The sequence below is a fragment of the Ranitomeya imitator genome, chromosome 2, assembly GCF_032444005.1.
Source record: "Ranitomeya imitator isolate aRanImi1 chromosome 2, aRanImi1.pri, whole genome shotgun sequence".
In the NCBI taxonomy this organism is placed as follows: Eukaryota; Metazoa; Chordata; class Amphibia; order Anura; family Dendrobatidae; genus Ranitomeya; species Ranitomeya imitator.
In genome coordinates, this window is record NC_091283.1 from 669089868 (window position 1) to 669104628 (window position 14761).

The 14761-nt window shown below is 47.8% G+C and overlaps 1 protein-coding gene across 1 annotated transcript in view; it reads right to left on the minus strand.

Annotated features, from left to right (window-relative positions):
• The window catches only part of SAMD8 (sterile alpha motif domain containing 8), a 124303-nt gene extending 118727 nt beyond the window's left edge, over nt 1-5576 (minus strand). Inside the window, exon 1 of the mRNA XM_069753021.1 lies at nt 5278-5576. The gene's annotated coding sequence lies outside the window, so the exon portion shown is untranslated. The remainder of the gene's footprint in view (nt 1-5277) is intronic.
• Between the last annotated feature and the right edge of the window lie 9185 nt (nt 5577-14761).

Consider the following 14761-nt stretch of genomic DNA (forward strand, 5'->3'; position numbering starts at 1 on the left):
TTTCTTCTTATTAACTGCATAACAGTGTTTATTGCATATTTACTTACAAGAGTTTAGAAAAGTTTATAAAAGTTATTTGCTATATTCTAATAAATATAGGTTTTGCTCTAAGTGGTCTGATTACTTATATGATGGTGAGAAACTGAATAAGCACAATGTTAATATTTGACAACAGTAAATTTATTGTTACGAATTGGCCATTTATGAAGGAGTCAGAGTCGGAGCCGGAGTCGGAACCTGATAAAATCCAGGAGTCGGAGTCGCAACTATGGCTTACCGACTCCACAGCCCTGATTGGGACTGTTTTTTGTTATCAGGTTTGTTGAACATGAAGCCTCTTAAATTTTTTATACTCCCATCCTTCTTTTTGATTTTTAGGGGGTCTTCTACGCGTAAATTTTCTGCTCCGAAAGGGCGGTCTATAGGATTGGTTGGGAAACCCTGGAAAAGCTGTTTTCTTGTCCCCTGCCTTCTCAAGAATGTCATCTAGGGTAGGACCAAATAAAAATTCTCCTTCGCAGGGAATGTAGGACCAAATAAAAATTCTCCTTCGCAGGGAATGGAGCATAGTTTGGCTTTTGTCTGTAGGTCTCCCAGCCCAACACTTGAGCCAAAGCCCTTCTAGCTGCATTTGAAAATGAGGCAGATCTTGCTGCTTGTCTCACTGAGTCAATGGAGGCGTTTGCTAGATACGCCGGGCACCCCTCATGCTTGAGACGGAGTCCAATATTGAATCTCTTGGGGATCTATCCTTTAGCTGTGAGTCTAGGTGATCTAACCACACCATTAATGCTCTGGCGGTACATGTGGCGGCTACTGCTGGTTTTAACCCTGCACTGGCCGCCTCCCAAGAGCCCTTTAAGAATACCTCCGCCCTCTTGTCCATGGGGTCCTTAAAGGTCCCCATATCTTCAAAAGGCAAGGCAAATTTTTTAGAGGCTTTTGCAATGGCGACATATAGCTTTGGCGCCTTTTCCCAGAAAGAGCAAGCTGGGTCATCAAATGGGTATTTCCTCTTTGGGGTTAGGAGAACTTTTTTGTCTGGTCTCTTCCATTCCTTTTTTAAAGCTTGAATTTTTTCATTAAATGGGAACGCTTTTCGTTTCCGTTGTTCTAGACCGCTAAACATAAGATCTTGCGCCGTTTTCTTGGACCAAGTCTCTGCTAGCCCCATGGTTGTCCTAACCGCTTTAACTAAGGCATCTGTTTCTTCAATAGGGAAACAATTGTGACCCCGTTCTGAAGATGAAGAGAGCGAACTACCTGAACTATACCGATCACTATCTTCCTCACTGGAACTGAACTCCGGGGACTTGCGTCTGGATTTATGTTTACTTTTCCTTTTCAGACTTTTAACATTGTTTAACGCATCTTCCACTTGGGTTTTGATTAACTCCTTTAGGTCAGATGCGAATCTTGGGGACTCTTCACATATAGTATTCTCTATGCATATGGCGCAGAGCTTTTTTACCCACGTAGCGGGTCGATCTACAGAGCAGATTGGACATACTCTGTGTCTGGTTTTTGCTGCACATTTCTTGCCCTAAGAAAACATAATAAACCCCATTTAGAATATGGACATTCACGGAGGTCACCGAGATACCGATTCTGGCCTAGGAGTTGCATCCTCAATTTGAACCGCTGTTGTTCTCCCAGATCCATTGAAGCCTCTGCTGCGCTATGATCTTGAGCTGTGACGCTGGGAAGAGGCGTCCTGCTGCTGTCGCCGCTGCTGGTGATGGCGCTGTTGCTGCTGGCATTTTTTTGGAGGGGACTGCAGAATTTCTTCTGCCGGCTAGTCCTTTTCACTCATGGTGAAAATAAATGAGCATCGGCGTTTGGTGGGCCTGACATATTTCCGGGAGGGCGGCGAACACGCGGCATCAGTTTTACCCAGAGATGCCTTGCACCACCCCGGAAATGACCCCCGTGCCAGCGCACTTCCAGATTTCCCAGAAATCTTTGCGGCCGCTCACGCGCCTGCACATCACCTTGCGGCGCCTGGCCTCCAGGAGGGAGCATCGGAGCAGTCGCTGTTGACTCCAAAGCTTGCAGCACTTTCTATAGGTGACCGCCGCCACCACCTCCTGGGCCACGGACCGGCGGCATGTCGCCAGGCGGCAGCTGTCACCTATTACCGGCCATATGTAGGTTAGTGAGGCAGAGGCAGACTGGATCCTGTTTCACTGCCTCTCCCCCTACACACGCACAGGGCCCCCCAACCCCGGATCGTGGCCTTCGGGGAGGGAGAATCCACCCAGTCCGACGCAGGGCCCCCTGCTGGACCCCGTGCATCCCACAACGTCAGGTAAGCTGCAGGTTCCCCGTCAGGGACAGGAAACCGAACTGATGTGGGAGAGAGGTACTGCCTTTTTAACCTGTAGGTTTCCTGTCCCTGAGGGCGGATCCCTCTCTCCGTGATGCCATCATGGGGGTAAGAGAAAATGCAGGTGCATTTAGTTTAGTAGATTAAAAAGGCTTCTTTAACCCCTTCATGACTTCTGGCGTACATGTACGGACCCGTGTGAAGTGTGTTCCAGCAAACCGTCGTACATATACAGCGCAAAGATAGCGTTAACACACTTGCCGAACCCATGTGATTTTCAGTGGAAATCGGCTATATCTCATAGCTGACACCATGCAAAAACGCCCACGATTGATCTAGAGCTGATTGCAGACATTTAACCTTATGCTGATAGCAACAGCTCCCTCTCTGCTCCAATCGGCACAACATGGCTTAATATTGGTTCAATGACCAGTCGAGATCTAAATCTGACCATGTGCCGCCTCTGGTGGCCATTTTCCTAAAGCCTACTGCCGGGAAATCAATATACAGAGTAAAGGCTCTGCTCGTCTCACCGCTGACATTTTCTTCAAGCCCAGGGCCCACAGCCTCACACCACTGGAACATTCCCTCCTCCTAGCCCAGGCCTGGTAAACTACATTCAGACTATAAGACGCACCAACATTTTCCTCTCAAATTTGGGGCTAAAAAGGTGTGTCTTATTGTTAGAAAAATATTGTAGGTTCCCACTCAGGTTCGTCACCTGTCAATTGAAATATAAGGGGCTTCCACGTTACTGACCACAAATGCTCTAGAAAGATGGAAAGGCTCCCACATGCCCTCATCCTTCTAAGCAACACAAGGTGCCTAAACCACATTTAGGGTCCACGTTTGTCAGTACTATAGCGGTGAGAGCTTGCTTGATTTTCGGCTTGCGAGTCTCGTGAAGCACTGCACAGGCACGAAACTAAGGGTACTATGTGGATGATGGAGAGATGTCACCCACTTACATCCACTTAGACTAGATGGAGATGATAATGTGGAGACACCCATAGAATAGGACCACGCAATTTACATACAGAGTGGGACAAGTAAACACTTTTTAGGAGGTATGCAGGAGCACGTCTGAGGATATAAAGCTTTTGCAAGAACCCCACTTTTATGATCTTAAAGGTGATGGGCAGGGTTTATAAGCCAAAAAACCCTTTAACATCTATAGTCGTGAAAAAGTCACACACAAACCATAGAATTTCTCTGACCAGTGGAACTAAAGTATGGAAGAATACGATTCATGGGTTAGCCTTAGTGCTCATGCAGACGGCCGTAGTTTCGGTCCATGTGTTATCCATGAAAACATCAGATCACACTCAGACCACTGTTATTCAATGAGGCCATGTACATGTCCAATTTGCCTGAAGAAATTAAAAAAAAAAAAAAAAAAAAACAGCATGATTTGCCTCTGTTAAAGGAAACCGGTCACCTCAAATAGGTGGGATATTAAAATGAGTTTTTACCGATTTGATGGGCGGCGTATCCTCGTCATTTCTCCACCCTGTCTGTCCCTGTTTTCCGCAATATTTTAGTAAGAGTATGCTTGCGCAATACTTCCGGCACATAGTGCGCGGGTGCATACACAGTAATGCTTTTCGGCTTTGCCCGCAGTAGGGCAAAGCATACTGCGCGTGCGCCACCGAAGACTGCATGGCGCACGCATACTCTTATTCCTGAAAATAATGCGGAAAACAGGGATAGATGGGGTGGAGAAATGACAAGGATATGCCGCCCATCTGACCGGTAAAAACTCATTTTAATATGCCACCAATTTGAGGTGACAGGTTCCCTTTAAAAGGATTGCACTCTCTCATTAAAGTCTAGGAGTTTGATTTTCACAAACTAACAGAATGGAAACGATGGAAGGTTTTGTTTTTTAGCCTTCACATTCTAATCAAACTGTGATCAGAGTAATTAGTATAATCAGACCGGTTGTCTCAGATGGAGAACATACGGGTGGGCGATCCCGACTGTAGTCATTGAGATGTGAGATTTCCAACACAACCAGTGAGCCTCCCCCAATCCCAGTGTCACTTCAGCCTATACCACTGTGTACGACGGCCCCCACAGCCACTGGCGCAGGCAGACGCGGGCCCCCACAGCCACTGGCACAGGCAGACGCGGGCCCCCACAGCCACTGGCGTAGGCAGACGCGGGCCCCCACAGCCACTGGCGCAGGCAGACGCGGGCCCCCACAGCCACTGGCGCAGGCAGACGCGGGCCCCCACAGCCACTGGCGCAGGCAGACGCGGACCCCCACAGCCACTGGCGCAGGCAGACGCGGGCCCCCACAGCCACTGGCGCAGGCAGACGCGGGCCCCCACAGCCACTGGGGCAGGCAGACGCGGACCCCCACAGCCACTGGCACAGGCAGACGCGGACCCCCACAGCCACTGGCGCAGGCAGACGCGGACCCCCACAGCCACTGGCGCAGGCAGACGCGGACCCCCACAGCCACTGGCGCAGGCAGACGCGGGCCCCCACAGCCACTGGCGCAGGCAGACGCGGACCCCCACAGCCACTGGCGCAGGCAGACGCGGGCCCCCACAGCCACTGGCGCAGGCAGACGCGGACCCCCACAGCCACTGGCGCAGGCAGACGCGGACCCCCACAGCCACTGGCGCAGGCAGACGCGGGCCCCCACAGCCACTGGCGCAGGCAGACGCGGGCCCCCACAGCCACTGGCGCAGGCAGACGCGGACCCCCACAGCCACTGGCGCAGGCAGACGCGGGCCCCCACAGCCACTGGCGCAGGCAGACGCGGGCCCCCACAGCCACTGGCGCAGGGAAATGTGGACCCCGCTCCATAACACTCATACATCCTCTGGCCAATAATGGGAATAATGTTTTGTTAAGGCAAAAAGTGGATTCAATTTCCTCTATGGCGATATAGTCGCAGTCACACGGAGCAGGACGTGCACCCACACAATGCAGCTTCTCACCTGTACAGAGCGGCGCTGTCAGGGACCCCGCACCCTGACGGCCACCAGCAGGGTCCCCTCTCTGTGTCACCCTGGGGCTACTCCGAATCAGGCCTAGTAAGCGGGAGTAGGCCGCCAGCGTGTCCATAGAAACGGCAGGATGAGTCACACGGCTGCCCTGTGAGTGCGAGCTGGGGAGGAGCTGCACACCAGTGCCGAGCAGCGCTGCTAATGACGGGCAGGCCGCTTCTCCCAGCGGGGGGGCTACTGGTAACAGAACACAGGGCCACACAAGCCGCAAACTACCTGCTCTGCTCACTGGTCAGGAGGCTGCGGTCCCGCCTCAGGCACGCGAGCAGCCAGCGTGCCATTCCGATTGCTGGAGCGCCCCCTACTGGGGATAATGGCTCCGATGCTGAAGTTCTCCTCTGTGGGACTGTGGTGCTCCAGGCGCAGGAGAATGGCACATGCCCCGTGCCCAGGACCAGGAATAAAGCACAGTGGATGGGCTTAACCCCTTAGTGACAGAGTCAATTTGGTACTTAATGACCGGGCCAATTTTTACAATTCTGACCACTGTCACTTTATGAGGTTATAACTCTGGAACGCTTCAACGGATCTTGCTGATTCTGAGATTGTTTTTTCGTGACATAGTGTACTTCATGTTAGGCCAGCTTCACACTCAGCGTATGAAAATACGGTCCGTATATTACGGCCGTAATACGCTGAAAAGTCCCGAAAATAGTGGTCCGTAGCTCCTCCGTAGGCAGGGTGTGTCAGCGTTTTTTGCGCATGGCATCCTCCGTATGTAATCCATATGGCATCCGTACTGCGTGGTTTTCTCGCAGGCTTGCAAAACCAACATACCGCTATAGAAGTGATCCATGTGTCCCAAAAAGAAAAAAAAATATATATATACTGTCTATATCAGTAGACACATATATGTATATATATTAATATTTTTTCCAGCGCTATACAGCTTGAAAGCCGGTAATTCAATTACCGACTTTTTATTTCTCCTTCCTAAACCCGACATGATTTGAGACATGGTTTACATACAGTAAACCAGGTCTTCTCTCCATTTTTTTTGCAGATTCCACACTACTACTGTCAGTAGTGTGTATCTGCAAAATTTGGCCGTTCTAGCTCTTAAAATAAAGGGTTAAATGGCAGAAAAAATTGGCGTGGGCTCCCGCGCAATTTTCTCCGCCAGAGTAGTAAAGCCAGTGACTGAGGGCAGATATTAATAGCCTGGAGAGGGTCCACGGTTATTGGCCCCCCCCTGGCTAAAAATATCTGCCCCCAGCCACCCCAGAAAAGGCACATCTGTAAGATGCGCCTATTCTGGCACTTGGCCACTCTCTTCCCATTCCCGTGTAGCGGTGGGATATGGGGTAATGAAGGGTTAATGCCACCTTGCTATTGTAAGGTGACATTAAGCCTAATTAATAATGGAGAGGCGTCAATTATGACACCTATCCATTATTAATCCAATACTAGTAAAGGGTTAAATAAAACACAAACACATTATTTAAAATTATTTTAATGAAATAAAAACAATGGTTGTTGGAGTATTTTATTCTACGCCCAATCCAGTCACTGAAGACCCTCGTTCTGTAAGTAAAAAAACATAATAAACCAACAATATCCTTACCCTCCACAGATCTGTAACGTCCAACGATGTAAATCCTTCTGAAGGGGTTAAAACATTTTGCAGCAAGGAGTTCCGCTAATGCAGGCTGCTCCTTGCTGCAAAACCCCGGGGAATGAGTCTAAATATAGATCAATGAGCTATATTTAGCTTCATTTGCGGTGAGGCGCCCTCTGCTGGATGTTCATAGATCGTGGGAACTTACCTAGAAAGCTCCCAGGCTTTCTAGGAAAGTTCCCACGCTCTATGAACAGCCAGCAGAGGGCGCCTCACCGCAAATGAAGCTAAATATAGATCATTGATCTATATTTAGCCTCATTCCCCGGGGTTTTGCAGCAAGGAGCAGCCTGCATTAGCGGAACTCCTTGCTGCAAAATGTTTTAACCCCTTCAGAAGGATTTACATCGTTGGACGTTACAGATCTGCGGAGGGTAAGGATATTGTTGGTTTATTATGTTTTTTTACTTACAGAACGAGGGTCTTCAGTGACTGGATTGGGCGTAGAATAAAATACTCCAACAACCATTGTTTTTATTTCATTAAAATAATTTTAAATAATGTGTTTGTGTTTTATTTAACCCTTTACTACAATTGGATTAATACTGGATAGGTGTCATAATTGACGCCTCTCCATTATTAATTAGGCTTAATGTCACCTTACAATAGCAAGGTGGCATTAACCCTTCATTACCCCATATCCCACCGCTACACGGGAATGGGAAGAGAGTGGCCAAGTGCCAGAATAGGCGCATCTTACAGATGTGCCTTTTCTGGGGTGGCTGGGGGCAGATATTTTTAGCCAGGGGGGGGCCAATAACCATGGACCCTCTCCAGGCTATTAATATCTGCCCTCAGTCACTGGCTTTACTACTCTGGCGGAGAAAATTGCGCGGGAGCCCACGCCAATTTTTTCCGCCATTTAACCCTTTATTTTAAGAGCTAGAACGGCCAAATTTTGCAGATACACACTACTGACATTAGTAGTGTGGAATCTGCAAAAAAAATGGAGAGAAGACATGGTTTACTGTATGTAAACCATGTCTCAAATCATGTCGGGTTTAGGAAGGAGAAAGAAAAAGCCGGTAATTGAATTACCGGCTTTCAAGCTGTATAGCGCTGGAATAAATATTAATATATATACATATATGTGTCTCACTGATATATATATATATATATATATATATATATATATATACACACACACCTAATCTATGTGTACACATTTATTCTACCTATTCTATTGTAAGCTGTCAGTGTGATTTTACTGTACACCGCACTGAATTACCGGCTTTTCTCTCTAACAGCGCTGCGTATTTCTCGCAAGTCACACTGCTTGTCCGTGTGTAATCCGTATTTTTCACGCTTCCATAGACTTTCATTGGCGTATTTCTTGCGCAGTACGGTGACAAACGCAGCATGCTGCGATTTTGTACGGCCGTAGAAAGCCGTATAAGGGCCCCTTTCCACTTGTGTGAGAAAAAAACGGTCCGATTTACGGACCGAAAAAACTGATGTAATGTGTGCGATTGTCATGCGAGTGTCATGCGATTTTTTAATCGCATCATCCGTTTTTACATCTGTATGCAATCCGTTTTTTTTCTCTGCAACTATTTTTATACAGTCATTTACAGGACTATTTACAGTGTTCTGTGCCACAGAATGGTAAGGTATCCGTAAAAAACGGATGGAATACGGATGGTCCGTATTCCATGCGTTTTTTTTCTCGCACCCATTGACTTGCATTGGCAAGTCTCGTCCGAGAATCTCAGCAATACGCAGCATGCTGCGATTTTTTTCTCAGCCAACACAGATTTTTCTCAGTCCGATTTCGGCTGGGAAAAAAAAAAAAATCGCAAATGGAATGTCACCTATTGAAAAACATTGGTCCGAGTGCAATCCGATTTTTTATCGGATTGCACTCGTCCGTTTTTCTCACAAGTGGAAAAGGGCCCTAATACTGATCAGTAAAATACGGCAGATAGGAGCAAGGGGCATAGAGAATAATTGTGCCATATTTTTTGCGAGTTTTACGGACGTAGTTTCTGCGCTCTTACGTCCGTAAAACTCGCAAGTGTGAAGCCGGCCTTAGTGGTAACATTTCTTCGATATTACTTGCGATTATTTATGAAAAAAACGGAAATATGGCGAAAATTTTTAAAATTTTGCAATTTTCAAACTTTGTATTTTTATGCCCTTAAAATCAGAGAGATATGTCACGAAAAATAGTTAATAAATAACATTTCCCACATGTCTACTTTACATCAGCACAATTTTGGAAACAAAATTTTTTTTTGTTAGGGAGTTATAAGGGTTAAAAGTTGACCAGCAATTTCTCATTTTTACAACACTATTTTTTTTTAGGGACCACATCACATTTGAAGTCATTTTGAGGGGTCTATATGATAGAAAATACCCAAGTGTGACACCATTCTAAAAACTGCACCCCTCAAGGTGCTCAAAACCACATTCAAGAAGTTTATTAACCCTTTACGTGCTTCACAGGAACTGAAACAATGTGGAAGGAAAAAATGAACATTTAACTTTTTTTTTGCAAACATCTTAATTCAGAACCATTTTTTTTATTTTCACAAGTGTAAAAACTGAAATGTAACCATAAATTTTGTTATGCAATTTCTCCTGAATACGCCAATACCCCATATGTGGGGGTAAACCACTTTTTGGGCGCACCGCAGAACTTAGAAGTGAAGGAGCGCCGTTTGACTTTTTCAATGCAGAATTGACTGGAATTGAGATCGGATGCCATGTCACGTTTAGAGAGCCCCTGATGTGCCTAAACAGTGGAAACTCCCCACAAGTGACACCATTTTGGAAACTAGACCCCTTAAGGAACTTATCTAGATGTGTGGTGAGCACTTTGAACCCCCATGTGCTTCACAGAAGTTTATAACGTAGAGCTGTGAAAAAAAAATTGCATTTTTTCTACAAAAATGATCTTTTTGCCCACAAATTTTTATTTTCACAAGGGTAACAGGAGAAATTAGACCACAAAAGTTGTTGAGAAATTTCTCCTGAGTACGTTGATACCCAATATGTGGGGGTAAACCACTGTTAGGGCGCACCTCAGAGCTTGGAAGAGAAGGAGTGCCGTTTTACTTTTTCAATGTAGAATTGGCTGGAATTGAGATTGGACGCCATGTCGCGTTTGGAGAGCCCATGATGTGCCTAAACAGTGGAAACCCCCCACAAGTGACACCATTTTGGAAACTAGACCCCCCATGGAACTTATCTAGATGTGTGGTGAGAACCTTGAATGCCCAAGTGCTTCACAGAAGTTTATAATGCAGAGCCGTAAAAATAAAAAAGATTTTTTAGCCCCCAAGTTTTTATTTTCACAAGGGTAACAAGAGAAATTGGACCCCAGAAGTTGTTGTCCAATTTATCCCGAGTACGCTGATGCCCCATATGTGGGGGTAACCCACTGTTTGGGCGCACGGCAGAGCTCAGAAGGGAGGGAGCACCATTTGACTTTTTGAGCGCAAAATTGGCTGTCGTGTTTGGAGACCCCCTGATGTACCTAAACAGTGGAAACCCCCCAATTCTAGCTCCAACCCTAACCCCAACACACCCCTAACCCTAATCCCAACCTGATTTATAATCCTAATCACTAACCCTAACCATAATCACAACCCTTACCCCAAAACAACCCTAATGTCAACCCTAACCATAACCCTAATCAAAACCCTAAATCCAACACACCCCTAATCCTAATCTCAACCCTAACCTCAAACCTAACCCTAATCCCAATACACCCCAAATCACAACCCTAACCTTAACCCTAATCCCAAACCTAACCCTAATCCCAAGCGTAACCCTAATGCCAACCCTAACCCTAATACCAACCCTAATCCAAACCCTAACCCTAATCCCAGCTCTAACCCTAACTTTAGCCCCAACCCTAGCCCTAACTTTAGCCCCAACCCTAACCCTAGCCCTAAGGCTACTTTCACACTTGCGTCGTTTGGCATTCCGTTGCAATCCATCGTTTTGGACAAGAAACGGATCCTGCAAATGTGCCCGCAGGATGCGTTTTTTGCCCATAGACTTGTATTGTCGACGGATCGTGACGGATAGCCACACGTCGCGTCCGTCGTGCACTGGATCAGTTGTGTTTTGGCGGACCGTCGGCACAAAAAAACGTTCAATGAAATGTTTTTTTGTACGTCGCATCCACCATTTCTGACCGCGCATGCGTGGCCGTAACTCCGCCCCCTCCTCCCCAGGACATAGATTGGGCAGCGGATGCGTTGAAAAACTACAACTGCTGCCCACGTTGTGCACAATTTCACAACGTGCGTCGGTATGTCGGGCCGACGCATTGCGACGGCACCGTACCGACGTAAGTGTGAAAGAAGCCTAAATTTAGCCCCAACCCTAGCCCTAACCCTAACCCTGGCCCTAACCCTAGCCCTAACCCTAACCCTAATTTTAGCCCCAACTGCTGTTCTCCTGCCGGCCGGCAGATGGAGACAGATGACGGGCGCACTGCGCATGCGCCCGCCATTTTCTTCTGCCGGCGGCCAGGAGGAGCAGCAAGAGGATCCAGGGACACAGGTGAGTATTGTAGGGTCCCCGAATCCCCCTATTTCTCTGTCCTCTGATGTGCGATCACATCAGAGGACAGAGAATTACACTTTACTTTTTTTTTTTTGCGGTCGCCGGTAAACAGTTAATTACCGGCAATCGCAAAACAGGGGTCGGTAAAACCGACCCCGATCATGCTCTTTGTGGTCTCGGCTACACCCGGCAGCCGAGACCCCAAAGATTCTCGCGGGGCCATTTTGAAGATGGCGGCACCCACCGGGAGACACTAGGAGCATCGGGGGAGATAGGTGAGTATTGGGGGGCTACCTGGGACCCCTTTTCTCTGTCCTCCGATGTGCGACAGAGAAATTAAAAAGAGATCGCGTTTTTTTGTTTGTTTGTTTTTTTTTGCGATCGCCGGTAAACGGTTAATTACCGGCGATCGCAAATTAGGGGTGGGTTAAAAAAAAACAGAATCATGTTCTCTGGGGTCTCGGCTACCCCCGGTAGCCGAGACCCCGTAGAAAATCGGCCTCTGGGGGGCGCTATTCACTTTTTCCACAGCGGCGCTGTGGTTTAAGTACCCTTAGCGGCCGCCGTTAAAAGGCGTATCGGCGGTCGCTAAGGGGTTAAAGGGAACCTGTCACCCCCAAAATCGCGGGTGAGGTAAGCCCACCGGCATCAGGGGCTTATCTACAGTGGGCTTACCTCACCCGCAATTTTGAGGGTGACAGGTTCCCTTTAATAGAAATCTCATAGCCACTGTGCTTCTTTTTAAGGCTATGTGCACACGTTGTGGATGTAGATGCGTTTCTGCAGCGTTTTTGTACACGTGGAATTGCACCAAATCTGCAGTGCAGCGCACAAGCAATGCTAGTCAATGGGAAATTGACAATTGGTGTGCACATGCTGCAGAAAAAAACATGCGGATGTGCAGCGTTTTATTTTCCACAGCATGTAAATTCCTTTTGCGGATCTGCAGTGTTTCTGCACCCATTGACTTCCATTGTGTCAGGCCAATCCACAGCAAACCCGCAGGTTTAAATAAATTAATAAATAAAATAATAAATAAAAGGTTTAAAAAGATCGGCGGTTTTGGTGCGAGAAACGTTGCAGATCGGGAGGGGGAAGAGTGTCTGGCTTGGGACAAACTCTTCTCTACACAATCTTGCACTTTGCGGTGTTGCTGCTGCCACTCTGTATCCCTGTCTGCATCTGGTCATGTCGTTTCAGGTGTTAGAACCCCCATGTCAAAATCAACGGGTAACTTGCCTGGTCTCGCTCTCATCAGGTTGGCCGGAGTGCAGTTGGAGTTTACCAGGATATGGTTGAATAGATCTACAAAGTCCGGCAACTTCTCTGGCCACTGGTTTTGCTCTACCAGGTCTTAAACAGGTCAATTACCACCTGGTTGATTCTCTCACACATGCCATTTGTCTGCTGATGATGCGGCGGCGTCCTGATTTTCTTGCAGCCATACAGTTTACAGAACTCCTGGAACATTTCTGCTTCAAAGGCTTGGCATTGGTCGGTGAGCACTTGTTCAGGGTAACTGTGGTCGACAAAAATGTTCTTGAAACACTTTGGCTGCTGTCTTCGCTGTTTGGTCTTTGACAGGCAACAGGAACCTTGAATAATGGTCCACTATGGTCAGAGCGTAGGTGTAGCCAGTCCTACTCGGGGTTAACTTCACGTGATCCAAAGCTACCAGTGCAAGTGGCTGCTTTGTGGTGATGGGCTGTAATGGGGCTGGCTGGCTGTTACGGTCTTTCCTGCGCAGGTTGCATGGGCCACATTATTGGCACCACCTCTCAATGGCTTTCCTCATGCCAATCCAGTAGAATCTTTCACGAAGTAGGACCTCCAGCTTCTTCAATCCGAAGTGTCCTTGCTCCATTGTGGTACGCCTCTAAGACCATTGGCGCATCCCGCTTTGGGACTACCTCCTGCTAGACCAGTTTGTGTGTGCGCAAGTTGATGTTGCTCCGACACAGCTTACCCTCATAGATGAGCAGCTTGCCCTTCTCCTTCCACAACTGTTGCGTTTCCTGTGGAGCATCTGGACCAGGGTGTGAGTCAGCTTGTGTCAGCAACTCTTTTACTAGGCAGACTGCTGGATGGCTATCTTGCGTCTCGAGTTAAGCGTGGCCTCTTGCATGACATAGCGCTTTTTCCTCACACAATGGGAGCACTGGGCCGCCTCAGGGTAGTGGAAGCCTGGTAACTTGATTTCTTCTAACTCTTCTTAGTCTTCTCCCTTGTCTGGTAAATTGGGCATCCTGGACAGCGCATCAGCATTAGCGTTCTTATGCCCCGCTCGGTACTTGATGGTAAACTTGTAGTTGGACAGCCGTGCCATCCATCGCTCTTCCAGTGCACCTAGCCTTGCGGTTTCCAAGTGAGTCAGCGGATTATTTTTGTTGAAGACTGTAATCTTTGCTGAAGCCAGGTAGTGTTTGAATCGCTTGGTCATAGCCCAGACAATGGCGAGAAACTCCAACTTGACGCAACTATAGTTGTCGGGGTTCCTTTCAGTGGGATGAAGCTTTCTGCTGGCGTAGGCAATCACTCTCTCTCTGGCTTTGTGCACTTGTGACAGCACTGCTCCCAATCCCATGTTGCTGGTGTCAGGATAGGCCAGGACTTAATCTCCCGGGAGAGCCAACTTCAACCAGAAGGATTCTTCTAGCCTGCTGTTCCACTCGAACGGAGAATTCTTGTTCTTGGATTGGCCCACTAGAAGGTCCTGCAGGGGTGTGGTGTGGCTATCTTGGTGCAGCCCTTAATGAATCTCTGGTAGTAGCCTACCAACCCGAGGAACTGCCGTACTTCATGAATGGTGTTGGGTTTTGGTCAGTCCCTGATAACAGTGACTTTGTCTGGATCTGGTGCCACGCCTTCCGCGCTTACTACGTGGCCTAGGTACTGCAGCTTGGGCTTTAACAGGTGGCACTTGGACGGCTTCGCTTTCAGGCCAAAGTTGGACAGGGTGATTCAAACACCTTGGCCAGGTGCTTCAAGTGGTCTTCATAGGTTTTGGAGAAGACGATGATGTCATCCAGGGACAACAGAACGGTTTTCGAAGTTTTTATGTCCTAGGCAGCATTCCATTCACTGCTGGAACATTACCGGTGCATTGCAGAGCCCGAATGGCATGCAGTTGACCTCGCAGAGGCCCATTGGTGTCGTAAATGCTGTCTTCTCTCTATCCGCCTCTGCCACGGGAACCTGCCAATACCCACTCGTGAGATGTAAGGTGGAGAAATAGCAGATTTCAGTGCAGCTATTGATTCTTCAATTCTGGGTAACGGG